This window comes from Cupressus sempervirens, chromosome 10, assembly GCF_028749045.1.
Source record: "Cupressus sempervirens isolate cs-2001-9-10 chromosome 10, ASM2874904v1, whole genome shotgun sequence".
Taxonomy (NCBI): domain Eukaryota; kingdom Viridiplantae; phylum Streptophyta; class Pinopsida; order Cupressales; family Cupressaceae; genus Cupressus; species Cupressus sempervirens.
This window is the reverse complement of record NC_143127.1, coordinates 744,660,865-744,688,253: the sequence shown is the minus strand read 5'-3', so window position 1 is coordinate 744,688,253 and position 27,389 is coordinate 744,660,865.

Sequence of the window (27,389 nt, the reverse complement as noted above, 5' to 3'; positions counted from 1 at the left end):
TCATTTGAGTTAACATATTTCATCTTTACTTCTATGTCTTGAACTCACTCTCTTAGGTAATGATACTTGATTGCAATGTGCTTTGTCTTTGTGTGCATCACTGGATTCTTTGATATATTGATAGCACTTTTCTTATCATAATAAAGTATCACTAGTCCTATGATTTCTTCCTTCATTCACTTGAGTAGCTATTTGATCCATATAATGTTTGTGTAGTTTATAGCAGTGGCAACATATTTAGCTTTAGTAGTAGATTGTCAAGTACAACTCTATTTCTTGCTAGTCCATTTAACTAGTCTCTTTCTATCATCAATTTTTCCAGCCCAATCAACATCAATGTAGGCTCTCAATTCAAAATTTTCATTCTTCTTTTAGTATAGATCAAACTCTTCTATTCCTTTCAGATATCTCATTATTCTGTTCACAACCATTAGGTGATTCTCACTAGGATTAGTAGAGAATCTTGTAACTATCCCTATAGATAATGCAATATCAGGTCTGTTATGTATTACATATTGCATTTTTCCAATCATTGATGTGTTTAATCTTTGATTCACCTCATCTGAATCATCATTCTTTGAAAAATTGTGTCCTATCACCATAGGTGTACTTATATGTTTGGAATCCTCTAATCCATAAGTCTTTAATATTTCTTTGACATACTTTGATTGAGTGATATATATACCATACTTCATCTGGTATACTTGCAATCCCACAAAAAAAATTGATTTCTCCAAACATAAACATCTCAAATTCTTGCTTCATCTAATTTGCAAAATCCTTACATAAAGCATCGTGTCCTCCAAATATGATATCATCAAAAAATATTTTAGATAGTAAAATACCTTTTCCTTTTTCTATCTTTATGTATAGATTGTTTTTATCATCAGTCCTTTCAAATCCAATCTTCACAAGATAGGTATGACATCTCTCATACCATGCTCTTGGTGCTTACTTCAACCCATATAGGGCTTTGTATAGTCTACATACCATGTTCTTATTATTATCATCAACAAATCCTTTTGGTTGTTCCCTGTAGACTTCCTCTTCTAGTATGCCATTTAGAAATGTAGATTTAATATCCATTTGATAAACTTTGAAACCTTTGTATGCAAAATAAGTAAGTAGAGTTCTTACTTATTCCATTCTTGCAACAGAAGAAAATGTCTCCCCATAGTCAATTCCTTCTTCTTGTGCATATCCCTTGAAAACTAATCTTTCTTTATTTCTTGTGACTTCACCATTTTCATTTAACTTGTTTCTGAATACCCACTTGGTGCCAATCACATTCTTGTCTTCTGGTCTAGGAACTAGACTCCATATTTTATTCTTCTCTATATATTTAATCTCTTCTTCCATGGATTTGTACTAGTCTACATATTCTAATGCATCTTTCATTATTTTAGGTTCCTCCATGCTTAAGAAATATGATTCACTTCTTAATCTATTTCTTGTCATTGACATAGCATTTTTATCTCCAAAGATTTGATCAAGATGATGATGTCCTTTGACATATCTAGACAATCTTGGCTTAGCTCTTGTTTCTTCATTTTTTCTTTCAGCTTCAGAGTCACTATGTACATCTCTATTTAGTATCTCAACATCTCTTTCATGTGTACTAATCTCAAAGTCTAAATGTGCATCTTCTTCATTCTATAACTTGACATCTGAATGCAGCTCAATTCTTGAATGCAACTCAACATTTGTAGGATGTGACTCAGTTGTTACTTATACTATAATTTGATTACCAACATCTTCTCTAGTAGGCATTCCTTCATAAAAGTATACAAATGATTTGTATTCTTCTGGTTCTTTCATAGGTTTAGCCTTGTGTACCTCTGTAAATTCATCAAAATTCACATTTTCACTTTCCACAATTTTGTTAGTGCTAGTATATAAACACTTATAAGCTTTACTTCTTGTGGAGTATCCAAGAGATATATCTTCTTCACTTTTTGCATCAAGCTTTCCTTTCCTAACATCTTTAAGAATGTAACACTTACTTCCAAATACCTTAAGTTATATCACATTGGGTGGATATCCATACCATAGTTCAAAAGGTGTCGAATGAGTACTTTTCTTGATTTTCACATGGTATAAGGTATATACAATACTACTTACAACTTCTCTCTAGTATTTTAGAGCAACATTCTTCTCCATCATAAGTGTTCTAGCATAGTCCATTATAGACCTTTTTCTCATTTTGGCAATCCCATTTTGTGAAGGGGTCCTAGGAGCATATGTATGTCTTTTGATTCCTTTATCATTACAGGACATCTCAAACTCATTTGAAGTGAATTCTCCTCCTCTATCTGATCTCAAGCATTTCATAATTTTACCTATTTCTTTCTCAACTCTTGCCAAGTACCACTTAAACATTTGAAAAGCATTAGATTTTTGTTTCAAAAACATAACTGTCATCATCCCAAAATAGTCATCAACAAATAGCATTATGTACTTATCTCCTTTGTAGCTTTGCAGTTCAATTGGTTAGCACAAGTCAGTATGAACAATCTCTAGAATTTCTTTATAGGTATAAGCTTTACTCTTAAAGCTTGACTTTATCATATTTCCTAGTTGACATTGTTTGCACACCACATTATCAAGTTTCTTCAACTTGGGAAAACCTCTAACTTTCTTCATGTTACTGATACTAATCAAGTTATCAAAATTAACATGACATAATCTCTTGTGCCAAAGCCATACATCATCAAATTTTGCAACAAAACAAGTAGAATCCTCTATATCAAGATAGAATAGTTTACTTCTAGTTTGATCACCTTTTCTAATTAGTTTCCCATTTTTGTTATATATCTTGGGAGTTTTATTTCCAAATTCAACCTTGCATTGTAGATTATTCAATTGTGACACCACTCAAAAAGTTATAATTTAGTCCTTCAACATAGTAAGCATTGTCACATTAAATCTTGTCTATGAGTTTGAAAAAACCTTTTCCTTTCATCAAACATGGTGCATCATTACCAAATCTTACACTATTTCTATCATAACAAGTTAAGGCAATGAACTTACTTCTATCTCTAGTCATGTGATGTAAGCATCCACTGTCAATGATCCATCTATCATTTTTGTTCACACAAGTCACAAGTGTAGTTGCCTCATCTTCATTAGATTCATCCCTCATTGCAACATATACCACTTCATCATCATGTTCATTAAAATCATCCCTAATTTCTTCTTTAGTAATGTAGCATGACTTCTTTCCTTTGTCTTTGTAATCTTTGTTATCGTCTTATCTTTTATTTTTGTACTTGTTTCCTTCTTTGTAGTTCTTCTTCTATGTACATCTTATAGCAATATGACCAACCTAATTGAAATTGAAATAGATGATGGGTAACTTACCTTTGAACTTTCCTTTACCTCTATGAAATCTTCTTGCCAATAATGCTTCCAATTGTTCAATAGCTTCCTCATCTGTATCACTATCACTAGATATATATTTTATCTTTATTTTCTTCTTCTTCTATATCACCTCATTAGAGTCCTTCAATAGAAACTTGGCTTTGAATGAAGATTCAAGGCTCTCATATTTGTAATTATCAAAGTTAGATAGCTCAAAAGTAGTGAGTCTACCTACACAACCTTCAAGGGTTAGATCATTCCTTGGAATACATCTTAACTCTTGAATTGTAGAAACTAATTATATAAATAGGTATTAATGTTCTCAAAACTTTACATAACACAATATCATCATCTATATGGCTAGTAGCTCCTCTTATTGCACTAATAATGTCTTTTATCCTAAGAACATATTGAGAAATATTTTCACCTTCTTTTATTCTCATATCATCAAACTTACCTCTGAGGCTCTCAGATTTGGCTCTTTATATATTTTTTTCTCCTCCATAGATGGTGTCTAGAGCATCCCACATTTTCTTTGTAGTGTTACAACCTTTGATATCATCAAATTCAACATAGCTTAGGGCAAAGGCAATCTCCAACATCATCTGATTGTGATCTTTCTTCTTCTTCATATCTTCAGTAGTTAGGGTTCCAACTAGATCAACATGTTCCACTATAAGGTAGATTGTGCATGATCTCCAAGTCCTCCAAGATGTACCTTCATCAAAAAATTTCATGTAGGAAAGTCATCTCTATTGACCTTGGGTACTTCTCATTTAGACATCTCGATCTTTGTGATTCTAGTACCTTAGAACTAGAACTAGTCCTCTTAAGTAGATGGCTCTGATACCAATTATTGGAATACTTTTAGAATAACTAAGAGGGGGTTGAATTAGTTATCCAAGGTCCAGATGTATAAATAAAACTTTTCACAACTTAGTGAACCCATAAACATTCATACTTATGCATGCATCCATTAGGTAATTACTAAAACTTGTATGTTATTATCAAATGAACTTGTAGAAATGTAAATCGTGAAACATAACACATTCATCAACACACTTGACATAATGATTTACATGGAAACCCAATTTGGGAAAAACCACTAGTAACATGCTAGTCCTTTTCACTCTTCTAAAGTGATGCCCTATAAAATTCCAACCCTGTTAAAGGTTACAATACACACTATTAAATGTGATCTAGTTAAGGGATTTCAATCACCCTGTTAGAAGTGAGCCTTGATAGAGGACTTTTAGGCCATTCACTTGGAATTCCACTTGATTAAAGGATTTTCAAATGACTATTAGGTCAACTTTAATCCAAAGGATTCACCCTAGACTGATACAACTATTAGAGAGTAATAGTAAAGCTTTGATTTGATACAACTTACAACTTCTTTTATAGATTATAGATCTCTATTCAGTCCTCCATTCTACTTGGCCTTCATACTTTTTAATTATGATAGCTTGTTCACCCTTCAAGCATTCATCTCCTTAAGCTTTATTTCTTAACATGCCATTGCAGACTCTTCTCTTGGGTCATTCGATGAAGCAAAACCCTTAATTCCTTCTCCTCCTTAGGTTTTCACACATGACATCAACCTCTTTTGCTTCATGACTAGAAATTCTTATAAATAGGAAATTAGGATATTTTCCTTCTCATTTTCCATTGTCCAAATTAGTTTCTTTGGATGGAATTAGGTAGGATACAATGTATCTACCCCATATCTTATCTTTTTCTAGAAACTTCTCCTAGAATCCATTAGAATTCACCTAAAATGGTTTACATCAAATTTTTTGCCACCAACTCATCAACCTTATCTTCTTCCTAGTTCACAAGTTTCAAGAAAATAAACTTGTTAGCTTAGATTTAGTGAATCTTCAATCTTAAACATAATGCGACAACTTGACATTATCAATTTTTCTAATGCTTAGCACATACTATGTTGTTTGACATCAACTATAAAATCACTTGGCATCAACTAAAGTTTAGTTATTCTTGACATCAACCAAACTTTACTTGGAATCAACTATTTTGCTTCACATCCACCAGAATTTACTTTCACTCAACTCCACCTGACTTTCTGTTTGGCTTGCACTGACTTTTCTCGGCACCTACTTTCCCCTCGGTCAAGCTTGGTAGATAAACTTTTTTTAACTTGTTCTTCTAAACTTTCTAAGTGTATTTATCATTTTTTAACCTTAAGTAGATCATCAATACATCATTTCATCACTATCCTAACTGATCCTTGTACTTCATTATATAATCATAACTCAACCTTTCCTCTAGGTGCTATTGTTACCTCTTATTAATCAAATACTCTTCATTAATCAACTAAGTGATAGTACTTGAATCTTATAAGTAGTTGTCTTACCAAAAAATAGTAGGTTTGACATTAGTGACAAAACAATGATTGAAACACATAGTATTCTTCAACAATCTCCTTCTTAACAATCTCTCTTATCAATGATCTTTTCAATCAAATTTCAATAGAAACCATGAGGTTCATTAGATGGATTTTGGGTATGCTAGGAGCAAGATATGTAGATGAGAATTGGATGGATTTTATGAATTTGGGAGGGTTGTAATGATGGTAGGACATGAAGAGGATATATAAGCTGGTTGGATGAAAGAGGGATGGTAGTTATGGGACATGGAAGAGGAATGATGAGTGTGGTAGATGGAAAGGTTTTAGTGTGCTAGAAACTTCACATGATGTAATTAGATGAGATTTCCTCATCAACTTAACTTGGATATGGATATTCTATTGGCTTCCTTGCAAGACTTCTTAGAGACTAGGTGTTCATTGTAAAACAATTAAGAAACAACATTTATGGAGTTTTGTGTTGTTAGTGTCATAACAATTAAGAAACAATATTTCAAAGCCAATGTATTATTGTAATTTTTGAATATTTAAAAACATTTACCTCAGATTTTCTTGCTCCTAGCCTCACATCTCTAGTAGAATGAATACTATGTGGTCTTGTACTACTTACTACACCTTGCATTGCATATTGTTCACATATTAATCTAAAGTTCTCTATAATTTTTAAAAAAAAATTACTTTTAAAATATTTAGGTAATTAAATAATATCATGTCAAAACTCATGAGGTTCATGAGATGGGGTTTGGATAGTGCTAGGAGAAAGAGATGTCAATGGGAATTGGATGGATTTGATGAATGAGAGGGTTTCAATGATGGTAGGAGATGGAAGAGGATTTATAAGAGGGTTTTAAATAATTGTAGGAAATGGAGGAGGATCTATAAGAGGGTTGGATGAAAGAGGGATGATGGTTATGAGACATGGAAGAGGAATGACGAGTGCAAAAGATGGAAAGGTTTCAACATGCTAGCAGCTTTGCATGATATAATTAGATATGATGTCCTCATCAACTTAACTTGGACATGGATATTCTATTGGCTTCCTTCTAAGACTTCTTAGAGTATGGCTGTTTGTTGTAAAATAATTAAGAAACAACATTTAGGGAATTTTGTGTTGTTAGTGTCATACCAATTTAGAAACAATATTTTAAAGAAAATGCATTATTGTACTTTTAAGAATATTTAAAAAACTTTATTTTGGGTGTTCATTCTCCTACCCTCACACCTCTAGCAGAAAAAAGTACTCTATGGTGTTCTCATACTACTTGCTACACCCTACATTGCATATTGTTCACATATCAATCTAGAGTGATCTATATCTATTTTTTCACTGTTACATTATTTACGTGATTAAATGATATCATGTCCAAACTCAAACAAACAAACAAACATGTGTCTCTTGTCTACCAAATACCATCATGATCAAATCATTTGTGAGTGTGAAATCTCCACCTTTGTATGAATAACAAGTATACCCACAATGTAGACATGGATGAGATGACACTCCATCCTCAAATGCCTTAATATCTATCCCATTACACATGCAATGAAAATTAAAACAAAAATGTAGATTAGGCCCCAAACACTATAATCATGCATGTGGTGATGATGTAGGTGGCACAAGCGAGGATGACACTAGTGGTGTAGGTGACACAAGTGAAGATGACACTAGTGGTGAAAGTGATGCTGATGAAGCTATCATAGGCTATGATGACTAAGGTCCTATATGTGATGATGATGGAGCTTTTGTAGGCTATGATGACCCTAAAGTTGTATCTGATGATGGTCAAGGTGTCATAGGTGAAGGACAACCACCTAATTATGAGCCATGCTCAATGATAACATCTATCAATGGTGCAACCATATAAATATTTTGTAAATCAATAGACTCAATTACAATTGATGGGAGCACAACATGAGGCATTTATTTTTGTGATGTATGTCTCCTCTCATGTTGTGGTACCATCCCACAAGCCCCATGTCTATCTTGTGCAGAGCCTCTCCCTCTACCCTAGAACTCACAGATGTCAAAGTAATTTGGATTCTCAACAAAAATGAACTCCCTATCCCAAAAACATGATCTCATCCTAGTATGAGTGCACCAATGAATAGGAAAAGTTTTGGTTATGTGTAATAGGGAGTTTCCATATATAGGACTAGTGAAAAGAGAATATATAGTACCTTTCTTTATGTCTTTATCTTTCACTTGTTGATATGATAACCCATCAACATAAAATGCATGATACCCATCCCTCCATGTACCCCATTTTGTAACCTCCCTAGATACCTCATTAACATTTTGGGTCATTTGTTCGAGTGTATTCTCTAGGGTTGAATTATGATAAGTGTAGATTAATGCAACCTATTGACCATTTGGGTAATGTTAGCACTATTTTGTGTAAGGTGGTTTATGATGTTCTCTTGTGTAGTTATTAACTGATGTAATGGTATGCATAGAGGGTTTATAGGCAGTGGTGGTTGTTGAATGAGAACATTGAGTGGAGGGTTTTGTGGTTTTTTCACTACAGGTGGAGGGTTTTGTGTTTGTTTTACAATGAGTGGAGTGTTTTTTGGTTGTGTCATGATGGGTGGAGAGTTTGATTGTGTAGGATGTGGTCTTTCACCTCTCCCTCATTTTCTTAGATTCATTAATGCATTTGTATTAAAAAAAATTAAAAAAAATTTCAAAATATGATTTTTTTTACAAAAATTATAAATTACAAAACCACATTACAAAATATAATGGAAAAATACATAAACAATGAAAATAACAAAGACCTATCTTGATTGTGTGCTGCCATGGATAAAAATACAATAAAAAACCTCTTTTTGTCCCAAACTTGATTAAGTTTTGTCTTTCTCCTTTTCACTCCATACTTCTCCTATCATTTAAGGGTATAAAATACCCTCAAACATAGGCAAGAAAAAAAATTTATGTTTCTTAAAATTGATTAGGTTTTAAGAAACCCGATCGAGTTATTAAAGAAGATAAATTCAATAACCCGATCGGGTTTTTCAAATTATGATGGTCAGGATTGGATACCAATCTTGGCTCACATTTCAATTTTAAATAACTTGATCAAGTTATTGAGAATTGTCGCTTCTTTTTTTTGTTGCATGTCCACTTGTTTGTACACCAACTTGGTGCACTCACCCTATAATCTCAAAAAAATATACAACATAGTAAGTTGATGCAACTAGGAAAAAGCCCCAAATGATGGTATGCTGAAAGGATAACCTAAAGCTTAGAGAATAATATTAGGAGTAAATGACTACTCAACACCAGCCCAGGCCAACAAAAATAATTGGAAATAGCTCACTAGAAGAGAAAATTAATGTCAATGAATTTACAGTCTACATTTCTCTTAGTTCATGTGTCCATGAAATGGAAATTTCATATGACATTATGTGATCTCTCATAGAAGCTAGAACATGTCTTACATAGCATGCGAGACAAGTATGCTTGGCATGTTTTTGATACTGGTATTAGTAGTGGACATTGAATAAGAAGTGACAAAGGTAGTGGGCACAATGGACATAATAGTACTTTGGGATGATCCCTGCTCTGATTATTTGAAAATTGTGACTATTATTTATTAATTTTTTATGCTCTTTATATATGATAGTTTTAAACAAAAAAATAAAGACACTTCAAGTGTTCTTGACTATTCCGACAATTTTGCAATGAGCAAAAATTTGATAAATTTAGAAAATGTCATTAGGATCTAAGCCTCCATCTAACATCTTATTTGTGAGTGGATATATTCTAGAAAGATTTCTTCTTCTTCTTCTTCTTCTCTCTCTCTCTCTCTCTCTCTCTCTCTCTCTCTCTCTCTCTCTCTCTCTCTCTCTCTCTCTCTCTCTCTCTCTCTCTCTCTCTCACACTCACACACACACACACACACACACACACACACACACACACACACACACACACACACACACATACAAAAACCTACACCTACACCTATGCATGACATGGGGGCATCATTCATGTAAAAACAATTTAGAAAAAATAGTTGAAACAACCAAGAATGATCTTTAGAAAAAAATAAAATGGCACTTGAATAGATCGTAGGCCCTACAATTCTATGGGAATCAACTCAGAGTTATAGAAAAAAAAATCAAGATACTTGTGTATCTCAAAGATCCAATATTCTAATGAAGACCTTGCTCAAGAAGTTTTGCATGCTTGAATGAAAACCCATGTCTACCCATAGAATTGGGATTGCAAATTTTTATTTTTTATTTGATCCATCTCCTAAAGCATATGCAACTCTTTGTTAATGCACAATTGATTTGAGGCTCTTAGGGGTATGTAGGATCATGGTGGTCCAAGAACTAGAAATGTGGAAAAAAAATAGTCCAAAAATATCAAAAAGTGACTTAAAATTTTCTCTAACATTTTTCCCCTAATCCTAATACTGAAGAAAACAAAAACTACCAAGGCATATTTGGTATACGATATATCAGATACCCAAAACATGCACATAGAATTTATAAAAAAATTGAACACTTATTTTGTCATTTTCTTTCAATATTAATAATTTTATTATCATGTATAGGGTTCCCATTCAAACATACAAAAAATCCTTGCCATTCTCTCACTCCACATTACATCTAAAGATAAGTAAGTTCAACTTTTTTTGCTTTATAATTGATTTAGTTTTAGTTTTTTTTTTTTAAATTTAGGTTTTTTAATGAAAATGGAGGTTTTTTAATTTTATTTATAAGTTGTTCATTCAAATTGTAATAATATATTTATTTGTATTATAAGAAAGCATGGTAGACCCTAACCATCCTCTAAAAAATCCCACACAAATAGATTATCCTTAAAAGAATCTAGAACCACCATTAGCCCCTCAAAACCCCCCCAAATTCAAAACCTAATTGAAGAAATTTTAAACCAATTAAAGGTTGTGTTATAAATGTATAACACTATCCCTTGTTTGTCTCCCAAGCTATCCACCCTTAATACTATTCTGGCTAATATTGAGACCCTTATCGACTAGCATGATGCAAGTCTTCATTGGTGTGATGAGATGCACTATCAATTTGATGATGGTTTGGATTATGATGGGGTGGAGAACCTTAATATTACTAAAAAAGACTTAATTGACCTATTTTTTGCTACCAAAATTGGTAAAAAAGTTAACCCTAGAACACCAAAATTGTCAATCAAATGGTGCACTAATGAGGCAATTACACCTCAATTTTGGGATCATTAGTGAATGTTTTTTTTTAAAACTACCACACAATAATTTGGAGGTGCCTATATTTTCTTGAGAAGATTATATGCTAAATTTTTGAAAGGGATTAAATTCTATTATTGGAGGATGAAGTCAAATATGGGCGTACAAGGTGGAGCTCCACAGGATAGACCTGAGGCAAAGCAGAAGAAAGCTACCACATTTCCCCCCTTGATATCCCTGACCCCACTATAGTCAAGCATCTTGTTTTCATAACTGAGGCTAGTGAAGCATATATTAGAGCCATTTAATATTTGATAAATCTACTACTCACCTAGACTAAGTCATTGTTGCCTCCTTGTGTTGATGATGTTGGTGCTAATACACTTGGAAGTTCCTCACATGTTTGTGTCTCACATACTTCTATTATGTGTAAGAGTCATCATCTAGATCCTATTATTATTTTTAAGTTTCAATTTGGGGATGATGACATTAGACATGGTTGTAGAGATAGGCATGACTCCTATGAGAGATGAGGAGGGGTGAGCAAATACATGGAATCCTTTTGTTACAATAAGACTATAAATTTGCTTCATCATAGCATTATTAATTTAAAATATATATAACTTCATACTTATGCACATTATGTTCATTTATGTCAAGATGATGATAAAGGATGAGATGAGAGATTTGGATGCTCTCACACTTTTGGTCATTTCATTTTGCCTTGAGACCTATATGATATGTATTATTTGATTACTCATTAATTTATTGTTTGATATTACATTTTACATGGGTTCTCATCTTCTTTTTCTCTTACAAGTTTCACCTATCATTGGGGGACAACGTGAGGGGGTTACACCACCAAAAATTGAGAAGGGGAAGGTAATTATATGTTTAAAGTACATAGATATATATGTACTTTTAAGTTTTTTTTACTAATAAAATGTTATTGCATTTTTTATTTTATAGGGGATGGCCTCTAATGATGCACATACCTAGATTCACCATCATAGACCCTCAAACATTTCCATTCACAGCAAGAGCTCTATGGTATGTATATTAATTATTTATTTTTACTTATCATAATATTCTTATAGTATAAATAAATTTTTTTTTTATTCTAAAAACTATATTTTCAAGTGTCATAGGAAACACCTAATGTGATGGAGGGAGATCAATAGGGATTTGTATCTTTGCTTACTCAATCAAAATTTTTTGATTAGAGATTAGTTGAGGTAAATTATAATTATAGTTCTTGATTATTTTATTATTAATACTATTTTATTTTAAGTATTATATTAAAATGACAACCATACAATTATATTTAGGTTAGATTTAGCAAGGCACATACTTTTCCAAGGACATATGTGAGAACTCCTAAGTAGTGGAAGAAGGTGTGGAGAGAGATAAACCAAGTTTTCTTCATTATTGATCAATATGCATTTGAATAAATTTATCATTTTTGTTCATACAAGATCTAGTGAGTCAAGAGAGTACATTGAAGAGGCTCCATTTTGACAATACTCCCACTGCCTAGGATATAGTAATTTTTTAGGGATGCCTTAGGGAAATTTTCCAAATGAAATTTGCCATATTTTATGTATCAACTTTGATTTCATACTCATATTTTGATGACATATGCCATATTTTGTTTACAGATGTACATTTTGACATACATTTGCATCAAATTTATATATGATTATATATTTTGATATATTATATTATTGTGAATTGTTACACATCTGTATTTGTATAGTATATGGAATTTTGTTTATTTTAATAATGTTCATTAGAATCTTTTTAATTGAATTCTCGTTCATTGGAATCATGTATATGATTTATGAAATCTTATTCATTGTAGTCTTGTTCATTAGAATCTTGTTCATGGTTTATGAAATCAATGACACACTAATAGAAAAGAATTGAAATATTCCAAATATTTAAGAAACCTTGAAACCAAAACCCATCCTTATGAAAAAATAGCTAGAAGCAAAGACAAGGCCTTGAAATTTTTAACATCCAACTAACCATGAACACAATGAACAAAAAAAAAAACAAGGGCTTTGTGTTATGAATCTCAAAGATCATTTCTCAAATGTGCTTAATAAACCTTGTGGGCACTTTGATGTGTAGTGTTTGTGAACTTTCTAGTGATGAATTGATGGCATGATGAATGGTTTGAAAGTTGTGCATGGGTGCACTAATTTACTAAGGAACACTATGAGGTTTGGCATTGACTGAGATAATTATGTCAATTTTTTTTAAAAATGAATCTCATAAGACTAAGAGAGGTTATTATGGACATCGATATCATGGTCCTTTAGCATTTGATAGTTCTTCAATAGGCCTCATGAGTTCTAAGATACAAGAGTCGAAAGATTACAGCCCAAACATGCTTGGGAACCTTGGAGATGCTCTAGTTTGGGGTTCTTATGAGCATTCTAGGCTCTTCATGGTCAAAATATTGGTGTCACTAGGGTTCACCCGACCATCTAGGGATAATGATGCTGATGAAATTATTCCACAACAAATAGTTCAAAAGTTGCACATTGGTGCACCAAATCACTAAGGAACATTGCAAAGTTCAACATTGATTGAGCTCACTATGCCAATTTCAAATGAAGTTGAATCTCCCAAAATTGAGAGAGGTTACTATGGACATCAATATTGTTAGTGTTTTAAAACTACTAAACAATAAAGGTTCAATACCAAATTGATAGTACTCACATAACCTAAGGATTAGCCAATTCCTATTAGCAATTACATGCGTAAACTGTTCAGACCCAACTTCAACAAAACCAAGGGTCATTTTCTACTCTTTAGGCTCTACAAAACTATGGTGGGTATACCCAAGGATGATTCCAGACTGGAAGATACTGTATGAGAATTATTTTAGTTTCATTCTGATTTTCATCTCAAATTCTCAAATACATGCATGGTTCTAACATTTTGAATAAACACATCCCATATAACAAACTAGGCCAAATTTCTTCTCTAGATTTGCAAGTTTCACAACAATAGTGGCTAACTAAGGCTAAAACATTCCATGCAAACAAGTGTTAACCATCATTTAAGATCTTCAATAAATGTAATTTAAAGATGATTATGATTTTAGAATTGATGCTCTTTCACAATGTATCTATTATGCATACTAAGTAAAATTTGATCAGTGCATATTCCATTGGGATTTAGAGTTTACTTCAATTTGTGATCTAATCTATTGCTTTACAACAAGAATTAATAGCAATTCTTACTAAATTTCATTCTTATAGAAACCCTTTCTATTACCATGACAACCCCATCAAATTCATCAAAATAATTTACTTAATTCATTGAATTAATAATAGTTTTGAATTGACATATAACCTAAATGAATTGCATTCAACTGAGAAGGCTTTACTCATACAATCTCAAAATAACTAGGTAACAACTAAGGAGAGAAGATTCAATAAAAAATGATGTGGGGACAGCTCATAACTTGTATTAATTTTCTTTGAAAATTGTATACAATTTTTGTAAACTTAGAATGATCTCAAGAAAATACACAAAGATCAATCAATATTGAAATATTCTCAGAAAACATGTAGAGAAAATAGATTATAAAGTTCTACTCAAAGACTGGACTGAAAACATCCTAAGTGTAATACTAAAATGCATTAGAAATTAGACCCTTCTCTAGCCCTGGAATCTCACTTAAATAATGTGAGATGCAACAAGCTTCAGGCTAAGAGAATTGACAGGTGTCTTTTACAAGAGATATTTACATACACCTATCACAAAATAACAAAAATGTGAGTAATAGAAATTTTTCTAGATCAAACATTCCTTTTGGTGGGTCCCCTTTTATTACATCCTCTAATATTTTTGATTTGGCTGCTATTTTGATTCCTCTATGTATGCAACTACCAAGCTAGCCAATGATGAAGTTTATTCTGATGATTGTGGGTTAATCTCGACCCATGGGTTTTCACCATCTTCATCCTATGGGTCTTGTGTCATGACAGTTTCAATGATTTGGATCTCAACATCCTGCACCTCATCACTATCAGTTTCAACTTCCTCAAACTATCCATCGAGAGCTATTTCTGCTATCCACTTATCAAAAAGTGTGTCATCTAGCCAATCAAACTGCAAAATATCCTGTTGCTTCTTGATAACAAACTCTACCTTATTGTCAACATTAACAAATTCTTGTTTCAAAGAATCAAAGAATAGTTGAACCTTTACCATTTCTTCAATGGTTGTAGCCCACCATGCATGCCCTTTTTCATTGATAACTGTATTCATTTTGAGAAAAAATAAATCATCTAACTACTTAATCCATTCATCTTTACTTTTCAATTTATTTTTTCTATCTAGGGTATGAGGGAATAAGCTAAACCTTTGGCTCTTATATTTATCTAAGTAGCCAACAATTATTCTCTGTAAATGAATTCTCTTTTCATCAAACTTTGGGAGATCAACAAGCATGTCATAAGTTCTCTTAATTTGATCATGTGATGACCTTATAATAGAGTAACACAAAAAGGTCACCTCTCTCCTCCTCTATTTCTTTCCACATTTGTTCACAATAGGCTTTAAAGCCTCATCATTTGCTCTCAATTCATTCTAGATGTTTATGACCCTAGCCAATTGGTCATAGACTGGTGGCCATTCAATTTTATTAGCCAAGTATGTAAGAGCTTTTCTCAATTTATCCTCATATTATGCATTTAACTTTACATGCAGTGCCCATAGCTTGCTTTTGTCTTCCTCAAAATCTTCTATTGTGTACTATTCTGGCCTTTGACGTGTATCTGGTATTTCTATGAGGGGGGTGGATTTAAAAGGTTCAACTTGGGGGTGAGGGTATGTTATTCTTGGCCTTTTGGACCTTCCCAATAACTTGTTTTCAAGTTCAATTCTCCTATTTACCTCTTTATTGTAGGCATCCACAATTGCCTCATATTTTCTCTGCAACTCATTCATTTCTTTTTCCTCCCTTTCTACAATAGCCAAGGCAAATTGAGAATAATCTACATTCATATGGGCTACTTGCACATGTGAGGTGTCAACATCTCTCCTTACAATGATATTCCCTATCAGTTCTGAGTCATCAAGCTATGATGAAATGGCCTTGGATCCTCTTCTCAATGACCACATGACCAGAGTAGCTTGGTCATTACTAAATATAGTTCCCAAGAACTCTTTTGTATTTGGATCTTGCAAACCCAAATTATTTGACACAGAATTGAAAATCAATGTATCAACAATGTCCCAAATGGGAAATGATAAAATATTTGAAGCTTTTACCATCTGTCTCCCCTCTTCAGGGATTATACTTTGGAACTCTTAAATCATCTATTCCTTTGTTTGATTTTGAATGGAGGTTTCATCCATTTCTGGATGCTCTATTTCCAAACTCTTACACCTTTCTTCAAAGTTATTCATGTTTTCCCTCCAAGCAAACTGGTGGAAAGCCTTAGACTTTAAAAAACTATCATTAGACAAAAATTGTTGACTAGCTTGTTCAAAAATAGGGACCAATTACCTTCCTTTGTAATCTGTAACAATCAATTCAAAACTTGGCATAGGAAGCTCTTGGGAGTTCCCTTCATCAATCTCTTCTTGGTAACAAAAACTCCCCCTTGTGATCCAATTTTCTCAACTTGTTCATCAGTGAGCTGCTCCTCCTCAATTCTCATGGGGGTTTGGGAAGTTGAGTACTCCTCAACATGAGGTTCCTCTTCCCTTATTATCTTTCTCCTCTTAGGAGAAGGTTTAGGAGGCCTTTCTTCAAGAACAACACTAATAGATTGAACTATTTATTTTCCTTTATCTACAATGGGCCTTTGATTCTAAATGATACTATATCCTAGCCTCCTTTGAAAAATTAATGGACCTGCCCCTATATTGGGAATGAAACCCAATCTCCTTATTATTTCCCTAGCCTTATCTGGAAAAGAATTAATAAAATATTGCTTCTTCTCATTCATTACCTCCATTATTTTAGGGAATCTATCCATAATCTTATTGATTTTATCTATAGTAGTTACAACATTACTTAAAGGAATATAATCTTCAACAAAATAGTTAATAAAATTCAAAACTTTTGAGTAGACTCTCCATTTTTCTTTCTTTGTCTCCTACTCCTGCAAAGAGTACTCATTTCTTATTATATCTTCACGAAAATAAAATTCTTGCTCAATTTTACCAAGCTTGATCCTATGCCTAACAACCAAATGATAGAAACCCTCTGTATCACAAAAATGAGGTTGAGAGATAGCCATCTTATACTGATCCAAAATTTTATGCAAAAAGAGCCAACCCCCTTTGGTAATCAAAAACTGGTGAGCCACAGTACAAGTAGGAAAAATTGACCCCAGTGACCTTTTAAAATGAAACATCTCTTCCACTCCTAATTGCCACAATACTTTAGCTATTCCTACCTTCAAAGGTACTTGGTAGGGCAATACATGAGGGCTCCCCCTAAAACCATAAATTCTAGAAATAGTAGAAATAGAATAAGGAATAATATCTCCCCAATTATGTGAAAATTTCAAATCATGGGGATTATCCATAGGCCTAATGAGATTCATTAGTGCATTGGGGATTTTGCAATTGTCACTCAACATGAGGCATCTTAATTTGGAGGCAAAATACCTATCAAATCTAACAAAACTAGCCTTATCTGCATCCCAGGTCATATCTGCACTCCACCACTGGACTAGAAATGCTTCCCCATCCTCCTCTCTATTTAATTTCATCTCTTTACCAAAATATGCCACCCCTTTAAACAATAACATGTGCATCAATAGAGAATAGTTTCCAAAGGTCTTCTCCACTTTCCTTTTGGTAATTCCAACCAAACCAACATGGATTTCTTTATCCAAAAAGGAAGCAAAATAAAAAATAACATCTACACCAAAAGAGGCAATTTGAACTATTATATACATAAGGCCAATGGGCATAAAATCTTGCTCATCTTCACCAAAAACATGACAGAGGGTCTTGTATATATCTACAGCCTAGGAAGTGAAAAAACTCTTCTTAAAAGGTTCCCTAAAGGCTATAGTGATTACTAGAAAAGTTCCTATTGTGCCAATGTGTGCCCTCAATGCACCTCTTCTAATCACATCCTTCTTTGCTTTGTATTCATTTTCTAGTTTTGGCAGATTAATTGGCACATGATAATCTGACAATGGCTTTAGGTGAAAAACCTCTCTAATTTCCTCAGGACTAATTGAAATCAGTGGGACACCATCAGTCCTTCTCACCACCCTAATAGCTTGGTCATAAATCTTGGCAATGACTTCAAGCAAATCATAATCCATGAAAACACTTGGGACTACTAATTTTCCCAAATCAAAATTCTAGACGTTAGCATGTGAGGCAAACAAATTCCTCCCTAAAAATCATTTTTTGAACAAAACAATACCAATTTGCATAGTTGTTGCATCCATAACCCAATTCCCTTTGTCATATAGGCCATCAACAATCTCAAGCCTAGGGTTTAAGGAAATTAACTTCTTAACTTGTATAGGTTTAGTGGTGGACTCTGGGAGTAATTCTAGAAAATCATCATGAACATTCCTATCCATATAATTTACTTGCCCAGAAAATGCTTTCTTGGGGGGCATCTTGACTGTAATTCACAAGAACCTTTGCCTAACTTGTTCTTCTCTAAACCTTTGCAATAGCTCACACATAGATGGAGGATTGCTTCATGTCTTTGCCAAGCTTAACACAATATTATTAGTAGGCTTTTGTGCTCAGAAAACATGAAATTTGTGTTTGTGTGAGACTAGAAATCACAAAATTGCTTGTATTATACTCTATTTTTCTCACACACAAAGCTTTCATTCTTCAAAAATGCAAACAATAGAAAAATAAAGTTGCATCACATTTCCTTTTGATTTTGTACTGTTGATCCTTGAAAAATCCTATGATCTAGGAAAGAAAATTGGGTTGACTCACCTTTCTTCTTAACATGCTGGCAGTCAAGCCAATAAAATGCTTCCATCTGTACCTTTCCTTTAATGCTGACATTTTAGTTTGGCCCCACTGATGAATGGGGACATGTGTCATCAAGTCACTACCTCACTATACATAACTTTCAAGCATCCTGCTATAGTGAGATAGTGATAACCATTGATTCTACTTTGATCATGTGGTAGATATTTGATACAACTCTTACAAGAAATATGGTGGGTCCCTCATTCGTTATCTTGCTATACATAATCTTTGTACAACTCTTCATAGCGAGATAGTGATTGCTATAGATTGTAAGTTTCTGAGGGCATGGAAGCTGCATGAATCTTTTAAGTTGTGGTGGGAACCTTACTCGCTACCTCGCTATACATAAAAAGTGCACATCTTTCCATAGCGATATAGTGAGTATTATTGATCTATGCTTGATCTGATGATCAAAATCCCTTGCATATTTTATGCATGAGGTGTGGGTCCAAGTTACTATTGATGCTGAGTTGGATTAACCTACTATCATATACATATTATTATTTTCATCCTGAGTGACATCACACCTTCTTGACTTTTCCATGCTTGTTATTTTTCATGCGGGTTGCTACATCACTACGCGTGAAAGTCATTAACTTTTTAGTAGCGACATAGTGAGCTTTGGTGGACTCATATTTTCTAGTGTATAATTGCTTAGTAAGATGCCACCGTGTCATTTGATCTGTACAACTCATTTCTAATGAATCACTCATTTGGGGCCCGCCTTTTTTAAATTTGTCATTACATCACAACTTTTTGGCTAGTCGCTACCTTGCTATTAGGAAAAATCACCAAGCTTTTGGTAGTGATATAGTGACTTTTGGTAACCTATCAAAAATTGGCACTAGGAAAATTAAAAAAGAATAACCATGAATGACATGACTATCATGGAAATAAAGGCATAGTTTGCAAGATATCTTCCTTAGGATTCTCAAAATCAATGCTCGTTTTAAAAGAACATGGTATTTTGCAATATCCGAGCACTTGCTATGTCACTACTGGAAAATTGATGATTTTCTTGGTCACAATGTAGCGACCTCTAAAAAATTTAGAATTTTGATGACAGAGAACATGTAACACATTGATTAAAATTTTACCAATTAATATTGCTATCAGAAAAGGTGGTCATGCACATTTATGAAACTTCATGGGAATTTCACGATCATATCAACTTAAAAAATTTATTGCTTTCTCTATATTCTTATTACTCACTATGTCACTATTGGTAGGGTGCATAGAGTTTCTAGTTGTGATATATTGACTTGCCAGAATATCTTAGGTTCTGGTGACACCACTTGTGAATTGCTCTGCATGCATCCTTTCTGATACTAACAACCCTAGGATAGAGCATGTGACTATAATGTTTTTAAGTTGATACATTTATCCAACGTCAGACCACATTTTTAGTACCATGACAAAGTTTTCTAATGGTCGCTACATCGCTATAGCAAATAGCCTTGAAACTTTTTATAATGAGCACACGACATTTGTGGATCCAAACAAGATCCAACGGTGGGACAAAACCTTTTCAAAAGGACTAAAAAATGACTCAAAGTAGGTGGGAAAAGAATATTCAACCACTTTTAATAGGCTTCACGCCAAGATAAAATTAAAAAGGGCAAGGCCTAAGATTTTACACAAATTTTAAAAGATATCAAAAATAAAAAGAATGACATTTGATTTGTTATACCATGATTTTAAGAAAAGTTACCATGTATAAAACTAGAAAAATAGTGGATTTTTCTAGGGATGATAGACTACTTTAGTCTATACAAGAATTCAAAATCTTTGGGAGAGTAGACCACAAACTTGATACAACAATGACAACTTCTTTAGAAAGCATAAGACATAACATAGAAACAAGGAAAAAACCACTATACAGGGATATTTACATGGATCTAGAATGTACACAAAATGTACAGGGGAAACAAGAAACCCTAAACCTACTATTCATAGAAAATAGATACTTTTAGGAAAAGTATCTCTTCAAGAACTATCCATGAACTTGCAACTCCAAAAGATTGTCTAATAAATCTTTAAGGATATAGGAGTCTTCTCCCCAAGAATTTCAATTTAAATAAGGACCAAGCCAGATAGGATCAAACTTGCCATGTTTTCCTTTATCTTCAATTCTGGCATTCCACATAAGGACTAAATCTCCATCTTGTATTTTTTTTCTTATTGTCCTTCTATCATACAATGTCTTGATTTGTAACTGCAAGTTTTGATTTCTAATTGATGCTTCCTTTCTTGTTTCTGTTAACCCTACAAGCTCATCAAGTCTTTCTTGCATGTCATCTATAATATCTTCATCATATAGCTAGATATGATTTTAGAGTCCCATTACATTATTCTGAGGCATCCTTGCCTAAATTCCACACACTAGATCAAATGGGGCTACTCCAATGGCCTTCTTTATAGTTACTCTGTTAACCCATATTGCCAGTTGCAACTTAGAGTCCTATGCCTTCTTGTTATCATCCAAGGTCATCTTAATGACTTTTAACAAGCTCTTATTTGTGGATTCAGCCTATCCATTCCCTTGTGGATGATATGGGGAAGATGTTGATCTGGTTATTCCATATTTCTCATGGAAATTTATAAATTCCTTAGACCTAAAGCACATGGCATTATCTGTCACAATTCTTTGAGGGCAACCAAATCTGGAAATAACATTACTAAGCAAGAAATTGTTGACAACTTTACTCATTGCATTTCTTTTAGGGATAGCTTCTACCCACTTTGTAAAGTAGTCAGTAGCAATTAGAATCCAAGAATAACTAGTACTAGATTTAGGAGAGATCTCACCTATGAAATCCATACCCCACTACTGAAATGGTGCTTGAACCTCAACTAGCTTCAAAGGAGTAGTACCTAAAAAACTTTAGTTTCCTAGAAAACCTTTGACAAGAGTCACACTTCCTAACCATGATTTAAGCATCTTTAGAAAGGGATGGCCACCAGAAGCCAGTTCTCATTACCTTGTGTGTAGTGGTTTTAGCCATATAATGTCCACCACACTCTCCAGTATGCATCTCATTCAAAATTTCTTTAGCCTTTTCTTGATTAACACATTTAAGTAATATCCCTTCAAAATTTCTCCACCACAAGCTACCTTGGATAATTATGTATCTAATGGCTTGTAATTTAGTGCTCATTTTCTCATTTTTAGTTAAATAAGATGGAGCTTCTACATGTTGTAAATAGTGAATGACATTAGAATACCACCCATAGTGACTCATGTCACATGAATCAGATCTGAGGTCATCTGTCACCATATTTATCTGATTAGCATCCAAATTAGATTGAGCCATGAGTTTAGCTAAACCTTGACCTCTTACCAACTTTTTTATCTATATCTCAATGTTGAACTCTTGGATCCTATTGATCCACCTACAGCTCCTTCCTGAAACTTCTTGTTGAGAAAAAAATATGCTTTACAGTAGCACTAGACACAAATTCAATGACAATAGCTCCTACCAAATAGCATCTAAAAGCCTTAACAACTTTTACTAGAACATAAGCTTTTTTTTTTTCATTTATCTCATATTTTAGTTTAGCAGGCTTTAGTGACTTACTAAAGAAAGCAATAGGTTGTTCATATCGCTTCTCATTCTTTTGCAACAAAACTATAGCTACAATGTGAAAAGATGCAAAAGAAAATATGTGCATTGGCTTAGTCTAATTAGAGGTTCTCAGTACTAGGGAATTATTTATAGTAGTCTTAATATCTTGAAATGCCTACAAAGGTTCACCATCCCAATTGATAGCAGCCCCTTTCTTGAACATTTTAGAAATGGACCTACTGATTTTAGCAAAATTTGTAACAAATCTCCTCATAAAATTAACTTGCCCAAAGAAATATTGAATTCCTTTTACATTCTTTGGCTTAGGGACCTTATCAATGGCTACTAATCTTTTAGGATCTATCTTTACCCCATCCTTTGATACTATATGTCCCAATAACTTACCATAAGTTACCCCAAATGCACATTTCTTAGGGTTTAATGATACTCCATATTCCAATGCTTTGATTAAAAAAAATTTCAAATGCCTACAATGTTCCTCAACCTTTTTGGAATAAGCTATGAGGTCATCTTGATACACAACCATAAATTTATTTATGTACTCATGGAAAGCCACATCCATGGCTCTTTGAAAAGTGGCACCAACACTAATCAATCCAAAAGGCATCCTCACATATACATAAGTCCCCCAAGGAGTTGTAAATGCTAACTTGAATTGTTCTTCTTCTTTCACTAGGACCTAGTTTTATCTTGAGAATCCATCCATCATTGGCATAAGTTCAGACCCTATTACCTGTTGCAACATAGCCTCCATGTTAGGTAACCCATAATTATCTTTTAGGGAAGCAATGCTCAAATTTTTGAAATGTACATAGAGTGTGATATGTCTATTCTTTTTTCTAACAAGTACTAAATTAGAGACCCAAGTAGAATGTATGATAAGCTTAATTATTCCCCTATCCCTTAACTTTATCAGTTCCTCTTGCATTTTATGGGCCAAAGTAGGATTAACTAGTCTTTGTTTCTACCTAAAGGGTTTGACATTATCCTTCAGAGGTATGACATGCTAGAAAAGGTCTTCTCTTTAAGCCTTTAAATCATCATATCACCCAGCAAAAACATGTCTATATTTTCTCAATAGGTCAATCAGAGGCTTTCTAATTTTAGCTAACAAGTTCTAGCCAATGTAAACTTTCTTAGGGGCTTCAGTAGTACCCAAATTTATCTCTTCTAGTTCTTGAGTTTTATAGTCTTTAGCACTAAGCCTTGCCCTATCTTGGTTATCAAACATGTTCTCCAAAACAACCAAACCTTTAGGTACTTTATTAGTTTTTAACTGTATAACCTCTTGACCAAAAATTATTTCCTTCCCATCTATGGTTTGCACCAAATCACTATAGTCCAACTCTTGTCCATGGTATTTATCCTTATTTAGCAAGAAATTCACAATGTCTTTGTCATCTTCAAAGACTTGCCAATGCTCAATGTTGTCAGGTATTGATGGCCTATTTTGAACTTCAATTTGTGATATCCCTACAAATGATACATCCTGGAGTTCAATTGCTACATTTTCTAATAAGTCAGCCATCTAATTTTGAGTTCTATCTCTCCATGATATACCAAATGCATCAAAAAATTCAATCTAATCCCAAAAAACATTTCTATACTATTTCAACCTTCTTTTCTTAGAATCATATGTTCCTTTTATCTGTGAGATAATCAGTTCAGAATCACCTATGACATGCAACTTCTAGAGAAACAAAAACTACCCTTGTCCCCTCAACTTCTTCAGAACTAGCCCCATCAAAGAAAATTGTCCATAATATTGGTGAGTCTATACAACACTCAACTTCATGTTCAATAACATCAGACAAATTCTCAACTTCTTGGATAATCAATTTAGCTCTGAATGCATTCACACCAATATCTAAAAACAAAGTAGCATCTTTGTCAATTTATTCACCCAATATATGACTAACCCTTGGCTCTCTGTCTACTTTAATAACCTTATCACCTATGTTAAAATTTGCATTATAAGTTAAGTCACACTGCAGGCTACCTCCCATAGTAGCACTTCATTTTCTAGAGAGCAACATTCCATAATGTGGAGGTATATCCACTACAAGGACTGACATGGTCAACTCTACCTCAACATATGCAGCTAGTCTAAATGGCAGAGCATTTATAGTACCTATGAATAGGACTTCCCTAGCATCCATACCTCTACATATACCTTGTGTAGTGTCTACTTTCAACCCTAAGGCTTCCATTACTTTGAAAGGCATTATGGTGTTAGAGGCTCCTAAGTCTATCATGCAATTTTTAAGGGTCTTTCCTTTTATAATTAGACTCAAAAAAGAATGGGTCAATATCTTCTATGTATGGTACTGATGAGTCATCTAAGAACATTTGGGGAATTTGGAACATGATACCACTATCCTTTATTACTAAGGGGGTTTGTTGGGTAAAATTTTGTTCTACATTGTTATTAATATTTTCTATCCCTCCCAACCATGACAAGGCTATACTCTTATACTATTCAATTCTAAAGAGCTCAGACAAAGGTACGTTAATAGTGATTTGTGATAGCATGGATACCATATCAATTGGCTTAGACATAGTGGGTTTCAAAATCATACCTAGAGTAGGAGCCTTCTAAGCAATAGGGATTATTATTTGCTTGGAATTATCAGATCTTGACCCCTTCTCTTGCATGATTTCTTTTGTTGTCTCATTAGCCTAGAATTTTACTTTCTTCTTAGGTTCCCACTTCTTAGTTTTAACATCTTTAACCTTGATTGTCTCTACACTAACTTGCTTGTCTTCATCTTTCATCTTATGGGTGATATCTTTTATGAATATACTAGAAGGCTTCCCAATTTCATTGTTAACTATTATGTTTCTCAAATTATAATTTCTATGTACTTGGGAGATCATTTCTACAGTGATCCTATCAATTTCTTCTTTGAAAGGAATTCTTAAACTTACATGAGTCACATTAGAAGATGTAACACATACCTCATCTTCATCATAGCCTTCATTATCTAAAAAAGCTTGTTGATGATGTAATTGATAAGAAATTTTCTTATTTTCCAAATCACTTTGTTTTTCTTCTAAATTAGAGTCAACTTAGTCACTACACATGCTTACCATATTACAACTTACATCATCATGACTCTTTTATACTTCTTCCTCCTCAGTTTGTAAACTATGATCAGAAGCAAATGACTGAGAAATTGCAGAATATTTTGCTGAGTGTAATGATTAACAAATAATACACCATGGTACACTATCATTCATATTTACTGAACTTCTTTACAAAGGATTTTGTGTACCCTTATCTTTGACATTTTGAATCTCATTAGGGATTGGCTTGCCATCCTTCCATTGGGTGGTATGAGGGTAATTCTGCATTCTAGGCTGTCTATTGAAATTTCTATTATTCTTAGGGGTTTTCTCAGCCACATTTGGATTATTGAAACTAGTGGGATTCATCCTTTTTAGTAATTCCAACACCTGGATTTTTGTAGGTTCTTCTAGCTTTTTTCCTATAGGAGTTTTATCACCCTCCCTTTTGTTGTTATTCTTGGGATTGAAAAGCTTTGGATCATCTCTCCTACCTAGTTTTCTAGGTGCCTTCCTATTATTCTCTATATTTATTGTGACCTTATAAGCATCCCTTAAAGTTTTAGGATGCTTATCCCTCAAGTGATAAGCCATTTTGCTATCAAAAGCATTAAAATATGTTATGAGACAAACATCCTCATTCAGCCTCATAACTTGAAATAGTTTGTACATACCTTGCTACAATATTACATTAAAATCAAATGTGGACTCATTAGGATTCTTCTTGATGTTATTGAATTCATTTAGCATGAATCTTGCATTAGTATTGTCTCCATATTTTTCTTTGAATAACTTCTTTAAATCACTCCATGAACTAATGCTATCATTAAGTAAGCATCTGAACCAATCCCTTGCATCCTCTACTAGTGAATGGAAAAACAACTTCATGACCACATCCTCATGTTCAACTTCATAATCATTTAACGTGTCTATGAAAATTCTCAAATGTTCTTCACTAGTAACAACATTATTTCAAGAAAACTTAACCACTTTATTTATTAAATCAAAACATATGGGATGTGGAGCACCAAGAATACCTGAAAATGATATTTGTTTATACTTTTCCATGTATATAGGTTTCTTCTAAAAACTAGGAATGTTTGAAGTGCTCGCTATATTTGCTTGTTTAAGGGGAACACTTTGGGATTGTTAGAACTAAACAATAGGGGTTTGCACATGAATGGTCGATGATGAGGCAAAAGTAGATTGAGATATTCCCTAAATTGAAAGTACTGGTCCACAAGGAGGTGTAGAAATTAAAGCTAGGGTGGATAAGTTTGGCCATGAGGCTAATATAGAATTAGACTTAATGAACTGAATTTTTTTCTTAGTTTCTATAGCTTGAGCTTCATTCTCCACCTTCTCAAGTTCTTTTTCAAGATCTTCCTTCTCTTTCTAGCCTTCTCCACATCTAAATCTAATTTTGACATGAAAGGCTTTAACGATTTTCTTGGTAGAACTTGGGGTTCATTTATTTGGATCGCTATGGTTTTGCCTTTTCCCTTATCTGTAGGCTTCACAATGGGTTCTAGAGGATCTACTTGGATAGGCTTGTAAGCTTGGACTTGAGTAATGATTAGCTCTTACTTTTGATTTAGGCATTTTTCTTGTTCTTGAACTTTAGCTCTCAGACTGTCTACATCTCCAAAAACATCAATATGGAGAGTTGTAGTTTTCTCTTCTAACTTTTTATTTTGTTCTTTCAAGGTAGCCATTCTTCTCAACAGAGTGTCCCTTTCTAGTATAGCATCCAAGGTGTCTTTCTCTTTCTCCTTTCCAAGATGAATATGCTTAACTTCTTACTCA